Consider the following 7972-nt stretch of genomic DNA (forward strand, 5'->3'; position numbering starts at 1 on the left):
AAACTTACTTTTCTTATTATGTACTTCAAAGGAACTGTGGGAAATATTTGTTTTATTGCCGATGCTAAATCTGTTAAAATGACATCAGCATTCTGTGAAAATTAAATAAAATATACATTAATATAAAATAAAAAGGGTATAATAATAAATAAAAATTCTAAAAAAATTATTATTACAAAGTTTTAGCTATAAAACGTACCGAACTAAAATTCCCCGCATCTCCTGTTGTGGCAAATGAATATGGTCGATCATTTGTAATGATGGAAAAATGTGTGGGTTTCTTACTCTCTACCGCTTGTATGTCTAAATAGTGAAAATGACACTCGATCTAAAAAATAAATAAAAACAATTTCAATCTAATATATATCTTTTTATTGACATGTGTATTAACTTACTTTTGTGGGCACTTTCGCTACTAGTAAATATATGCGTACTGGTGTGAAAACCTGCAATGAAAATATTAAATAAATTATTAGCAATTTTCGTAGAATATTAATTAAATGTGCATAATTATAAATAATATATTCTGCATAAAATATAAAAATATTTTAATATTCAATATATGTAGGTAGTAAGTAATACCAAATTAATTAACTTTTGTGTAGACAAAAATACATTTTATTAAATGCAGCATATACAACAACAAAATTACTGTACTACACTGTACAAATAGTCCTAATATAGTAATTCTAGTACAACAAAAACGATTGTGGCTCGTATTAATAATCATATCATATCATTTTTCATTTCATGTCAATCGAAAAAAAAACTTTTTTTGATATATATCTGAAATATACACTTAGTACCTAGTTCGTATTAGGTCTTATATATTTAAAAGTCTAAAAATATAATACAAAAAATGAACTTTCATAGCAAATTAACAAAAACCTTAAAGTTTCAACATACAAGTCAAGTACGGCTTTGGAACACTGACTCTGAGCTTCAAATTTGGCAGGGCACGATTTCAATGAAATGGACATCAGTATATTTTGAAGAGTTTTAAATAAAGGTTGGCTTTCTCAAATAAAAAATGAATATCATTGTTACATATTCTTATATGTAAAAATATCACTGCATCAACAGCATGACTTGCCATCTAACCAATTAAAAGCCTTTAATAATATATGTATGTATAAGATTTTCTATTTAAATAAAAGTCTAGGCATAGAAATAGTCTATACTCTCAAAATGTGACTGAATTTTTAAAATTTAATATACGAGTAAGCTCAAAGTTTTAATTAATTTAGAATTTTTAATGTGGATTTAAAAACTTTCAGCAGATATATATAGTACAGATTTTAATGAAGTTTAAAAAATATAGATGAGCTATTGATGACTTTAAATTAAATAAAAGTTGCTAAATTGCTCATATACATTTATTTTTTTAAAAAATAACATTAATTATAAATATCAATTAATTAAGAATTGATCCTTATTAATTATAGAATTATATTTACTTACTTAGTAAGTAAGTAAGTAAGTAAGTATTATAGAATTATAAGAATTATAAAAAGAATTCAACTCGTCAAATTAACTAAACATATGGTTTCTTTATCAAAGAAATAAAAATTTAAATATATTAACTTAATTCGTAGCGAAATAGAAGTCTATTAAATATTCCTAGCTAACTCCCAGTTCAACCTTTGACACTGACATTGTACGTTTAAGAACAGTGTAGACAGACAGCTACTTATTTAAAAGATAAATAAAAGATTTAGTGATTAGAGGGTGATATCCTTTGACTTGCGTGCTGAGGATTAAATACACTACAGTAATAATAATTAACCATTAATACAGCCCATCAATGGCAACGCTTTCTTGCACTTAATGTTGCAGTAACTTCAATCCATGTGAACACACAAGACTTTCAAGTGTTTGTTGTATATATGAGGGTTTAATACTATCAATTACCAATTTACTTTTTTAACCAATCAAGCATTAAATTCCTTAATCTTTTGTTAAAAAAATGAAGCGTAGTATAAAAAAAAGCAGAAGCATGTTCTGTAAACTCGAAGGATATTCTTACATTATGTGTTCTCAAGTAGAAAACTAACTCAAAATATCAAATTACCGATTCAACATTATTCAAGGGAAGTAGAATATTTGGAACAATAAAAACAATGGAAATTGAGTTAAAGTTTTTGTAAAAGTAAGACATTAAAAATTTAATTAATTTTCTACAATTGAATTATTAAGGAAATAGGAGTGAGAAATTTAGAAAGTTTCAAAAGGCTTTTATCGTCACTAACAAGAGCAAACGTTTGCTTGACAGAAGTTGTTGACTCCATTGCCTTAAATGCACGAATAGAATCAAAAGCCTTACTAAATTATATTTCTATTTTTTGGAGTATAAGAAAACATAAGGTGCATTAGTACGTTATGAACTAAATAAGTGCCTTTTGGGAAAAAGACAAATTACTACTTGAGGAAGTGTTCTCTGAGTGTAAATATCAATTAAAACATTGATGAACTATATGAAATGCGAAAGTTAATTTAATAATTGATTCTATTATAAAACAAGTAAGCTATAATTTTGTCGTAGTTTCATTACATTTAACAATGAATAGTTTCATTACTAATAAATTATTTTATTTATTTACAATATTTTTTATCTATATTTCTAAATTTGCATAAAATACAATTATTCAGATTGTTAATTGAAATCGTGCCACTGGGATCCATTTTCAATATGCACTCTACGAAAACAATCAACATCGCAAAAAGGGTGTATTCAAATAACTTAAAGATCAATATCAGCAAAACAAAATACATGTGTTATCATTAGTCATAAAAATGTTTACAATAATTCCACACTGATAATAAATAACAATCTGTCGGAAAAAGTCAATAAAAGAAAATATCAACAGAACAAATGTTTCACATAGATATGGTTAAAGCTGTATTAACAGTTCCAAGAAGCCATGATTTTAATTTGAATTTATTAACATCCTTTAATAAATTATATGTGAAGACAGACACTTGGCACAAGTACATACAAGTCAAAAGAAGTAGTTGTGCAAAAACACTATAATGCTTACAACCACTTTTCAAACACAACAACCTTAGTGCAAAGAACAGAAAGCTGATCTACAGCCAGATAATTAGACCAGCACTACTTTATGGGTGTGTCGCGTATAGCAAAGCTGCCAACTCTACTATCCAGAAGTTGCTTAAAGCCATGCTCTCCAAAGACTCTTTAAAGTGCCATGGTACATCCGCACGAATGACATGCTAAGAGATCTTAGAATAGATCCGGTTAAAAAATACATAAGGGACAAAGCCCTGAAGCTATATGAGAAAACCAACAGGCTGCCCTACTTAGCGCTATCTAATTTTAGAGTAATCACTAACCGCACGAGGCGGTACGCAGATCTTAGATCAATCATTGAATAATCACAAAGCTTATGAGGAATACACAAATTAGTCAGTGAGATGGGTGGACTCTGCAGAAACCCCACAGCTATCAAAGAGTAAAAGTGCCCAAATGCATTAAGTCGGAAGAGGCTCAACATTAGACATTAGACAGTCTTATTGTATGCCATGAAAAATTGGGCGATCAAAATTTCTGAAAGTGGATACATAGAAATCTATTTAAAATGACATGAACCAATCATATATTAAACAGCAAAGCATTACGAAGATTTAATGCGGATAAAAATTTCTGAGATATATCAAACAGAGAATATTATACGTTTAATACCTTAATTTTTTGTAACCCTTATTATCACCTGTGAACTTATATTGTATGAAAATATTTTAGATAAAGAAAGGAAGTTATCATGACTCAGAAATATAAGGCAAAATGGATTGGAGTGTGAAATAGATTGGAGTGTAAAATGGATTGAAAAGAGATATCTTTTAAAATATTATTGAAAACACATAAGATTATATTTTTTATGTATGAATTTGTTCTATATGACCATTAACATTTGCTAACGAATTAGAAATAAAGAAGAAATATACTTTATATATACAAATTTATATATATATTTATATATAAAAAATAAAATCATATATAATATGAATAATGATGTTAGGCCAAGTAAATTAAATGTAGTAACCAAAATTCATGCAATTCCTATGCGTCCAGAAGAACGATAATACTTTATTACACCACGGTATAGTAATAAATAATACTATTGGTAAATATTTTTTTCAATATAGCGGCACTTGAAGAGCAAAGACTTAAATCCGTGCAGCTCTCATAAATTATTTATGTAGGTATTTAAAATATAAATGTTTAATAAAAACTGTTTATAGAACACTACACACTGATTTTTTTTCACTCATTACCTACCTTTATTAATAAAATAAATTGCTATATTGAAAATTAAAAAGACTCAAAGGTCATCGGTCCATCAGCTACTCAGGTGCATTCAGAAAATACGTTAAGTTATGCTGTTGATAAACTAGTGCCATGATTAAAACATACTTGTCAAAAAGGGAAGAAACTCGGAAAGAAAACTATCAATGGACTATCCATGGAACAGAGTCATGAACAATGATATATTTCTTTTCTTTGTGTCGATGAACATGCGGTTGAGAGATTCTTGTGATACCAACAAATTATTAAGAAAAGTTGTTTTCAGCAATGAGTAAATGGTGTGATCTTCCAAATCTTCTAACTTGACGCTTGTAGAGCATTTTTATGAAAGTATTGAAAACCATTGATCTATGCGGAAAAGACAGTAACCATTATTTTTTCTTTCAGAATTGTGAAAAAACAGCATTAGTCTGATTAAAACAAATTGACATTACTTTTAAAATATGTTAAGTGCATATTTTTGACATATGTTTTTTGTTATTTTGTGTACAACATGAAATATAAAAATTGTAAAAAAAAATTACGACTAATAATGATTTCAGCTACGAAAATAAATATGAAGTACGTCTTAAATACAGCTTTAAGGTTCAGCATTAAATATACAAAATAGTTATAGAACATTACAGTTTCAAAGATGCAGTTGCTAAAATGAATGTACTACTGATAATTGAAAACCCCAAAACTGCAAAGCTTTAACAACAGATGTCTTCGGTTAATTTTGCGCATTTGTTGGCCGAGTATGACCTCTAATGTGCGACTATGGCATGTAATTATTTAGGAGCCCCTCAAGAAAGAGAGTCAACAACGAAAATATATATATATATACACGTTAAGCAAAAGCAGAAATAACGTAGCACATGCAGCACTAACCTGGAATCTGCAAGACAGTAGAACACGACGACGACCACGCAATACTTGGCGTAGAACCGTAAACAATGAAACAAATAAATCGATAGGTTAAATGAGATATATCGCTCGAAATAGGCAAAATTGGAAAACTTTTGTACAAACTCTTTGTGAATAGGCTAAGTTTATACAATCAAATATTGTACAGAACATGCCATAATAATAATATTACTGATATATTTTATTAAATACTTAATAAAATATATATATATGTTTGGCTCATTTGTTTAAATTTTTTGTTTTTTTTTTGTATATTTAAATCCTATTTCTATGAAGACACGCCTTATAAATCTTAGAAATGTAAAACTGAGTGATTTGAAATTACTGTATCATATCTATGTACAAACTAAAGTATACTGAAAGTGTACTTATAGAATATAATTAAGTTTTTATTAGGTAGTCTTTCAGTCATTAATATCAGCGGGTACCTACTTGTAAAAACATTTGTTCTATAATAATTTTGAATTATCAATACATGAGACATCATCAATTTTTGCTAGTAACACTTAAACGTTTAGTTACTCACATGTATGCAAAAATATAGTATTTAACAAAACAGCTTTGAATTAAGTGAAAAACAAAGAACAAGAGTTCAACTATATACTTCAAAAATTCAATAGCAACACAATTACTCACTCCACCCTATTAACATATGAAAAAAATATTTAATGTATCATGGCAAGCTTAATTGGTGACACAATTAGCGAGAATTGAAATGGTATCATATTTCTTGAGAGGTATTTATTAAGCTATTGTATGTGGTGCACTATGACCAAAAGACATGCTATCCAAAAAAAATAAATCATGTTATTATGATATGATAAATATTGTATATTATGTACATATATCATATATACATGTAAGTATAACATATATAAAATTGTGTACATTTGCTGTTTTGGTCATCATATATAACAGTGCAGACAACACAGCGAAAGTAATTACATTATCTTTCATCTTTCAGTTTTTTCATTTTAATTTTTTGGATGAACTGGCACTCAAGTGTTAATAATATAATTATGAATCCTCTTATATCTTTTGATACTTTTGAATTTTCAATCAAATTAACTGTTGCAATATAAAAATTATGAAAAAGAAATTTTATTTTATTATTATTTATCTTCATGATTTTGTTTTTTTTTTTTTTTGGTATCGGCTAATGATTGGTACTATGGCTATTTTTTCGAAGTAAGACCAAAAGCTCGGATAATGCAAATTAAAAATTAATTAACAAAAATACAGTTTTTATTTAAATAAATATAAATCTAAAGTAAAGCACAAAATGCAAATAATTGAGGCATATTAATATTGTAACAGTAAAATTAAGAAAAATATTTGCCGTCTGCGGCTCTGTACTTCTGCACATCACTCCCCGTACTATCATTAATTAACACCAGCGCATTTGATTAGTGCCACTGAATATTCGTGTCGAACATCAGAAGTGGCTTTATTCATTTATAATTTGTGCATACCAAGTGTTAAATTTCAGCAACATGAGCTCTGGTGCATTTTACAATAACTTAATTTTTTAACAAATATTAACGCAAAGCAGGGGGAAAGCTCACAACATTTTCATTTCATCAAAGGAATTTAATAGCCTGTGTTGGGCCATAGTCTCCGGCGTTGGTTTGGCATGAATTCAGAGTACACCGGTGGCATGGTGGTTATGTTTTGAACGCCTTAACATGCATTAGTCTTAATAATTAACCACAATAAAAATTATGTAAAGTTTTATTTTGTAAATAAGTATGTTAATCTATGTCTAACATACATGATTTTTACAAATAGCTTCTCAAACCTATAATTTGTATCTTAAACAGAGCTTAGTGCATTTTATAATTAATACGTACGGAACGTATCTAATGGTGTAAGGTGCTAATATTTACAGATCTGTTCATCTGAAATTTAATATGCAATATAATATCAAATAACTAAAATATAAACTGTAGATTATTTTATTTTAAATTTTGATTTTCAACAATTTCTTTTCTATTAAATTTATTTTAATTAAATTTGTACCAGACAAGTTTAAGGCAATTTCAAAGTTTAAATTTACATTTTAATATATATAATTAATATTAACAACTTAGTTGCATGTTATACAGATATGTTCATTATATTGTTTACAAAGTGTTTGAATTTTAACAGTAAAAGTAGCTAAAACATTTTCAAATGTTTAATTACAGCATCATAAAAATTAATATTGCAACTTTCAACATAAATTAGCTGAATGGAAAAAAATCAGTATTATGACCAATAATGATCAGGCAAGATAGAATGTGTCGAACACCGGAGTAACTATGTCAAAAAACTGTAGAGTTAAATATCCACTACTTTTACATAGTCAATTAATGAGTACAAAGAAAGAATGTGAATAAAATACGATACTTATACACTTCAATGTTTTTTGAAGTAGCTATCTATGATATGGATAGATATGGAAATGAGAATATGCCAATAAATGTGTTACCTTAAGTGTAATTAAAGCATTTGTTTTTCAGTTAACCGGTGTAAGTTTAAAATGGATTTTTTTTACATCTTCTAAATAAAAGACTAAACTCCAAAAATCATATGCATTTAGTGTACAAATTATCCAGTCTAATTCAATAAAAAGTAAAATAATAATAGAAATGGAAAATGGAAAATGGAAAAGGAAAAATTTCGAAGCAAACTACGATATCTCAATATATACAGATGGCTCGAAAATGAGCTGTGGGGCAGGAGCAGGAATCTTCGTACCAT

General features: G+C 27.7%; 1 long non-coding RNA gene across 1 annotated transcript; it reads right to left on the reverse strand.

Moving 5' to 3' along the window:
* Positions 1 to 8: 8 nt before the first annotated feature.
* On the reverse strand, positions 9 to 448 carry LOC119677412. Its single transcript, XR_005252260.1, has 3 exons — positions 396 to 448; positions 200 to 328; positions 9 to 92 (listed from the first exon to the last, which is right to left on the reverse strand). It is a non-coding gene; the product is annotated as an uncharacterized LOC119677412 (long non-coding RNA).
* Positions 449 to 7972: the final 7524 nt, after the last annotated feature.

The sequence above is a fragment of the Teleopsis dalmanni genome, chromosome 2 (genome assembly GCF_002237135.1).
Source record: "Teleopsis dalmanni isolate 2A chromosome 2, ASM223713v2, whole genome shotgun sequence".
In the NCBI taxonomy this organism is placed as follows: domain Eukaryota; kingdom Metazoa; phylum Arthropoda; class Insecta; order Diptera; family Diopsidae; genus Teleopsis; species Teleopsis dalmanni.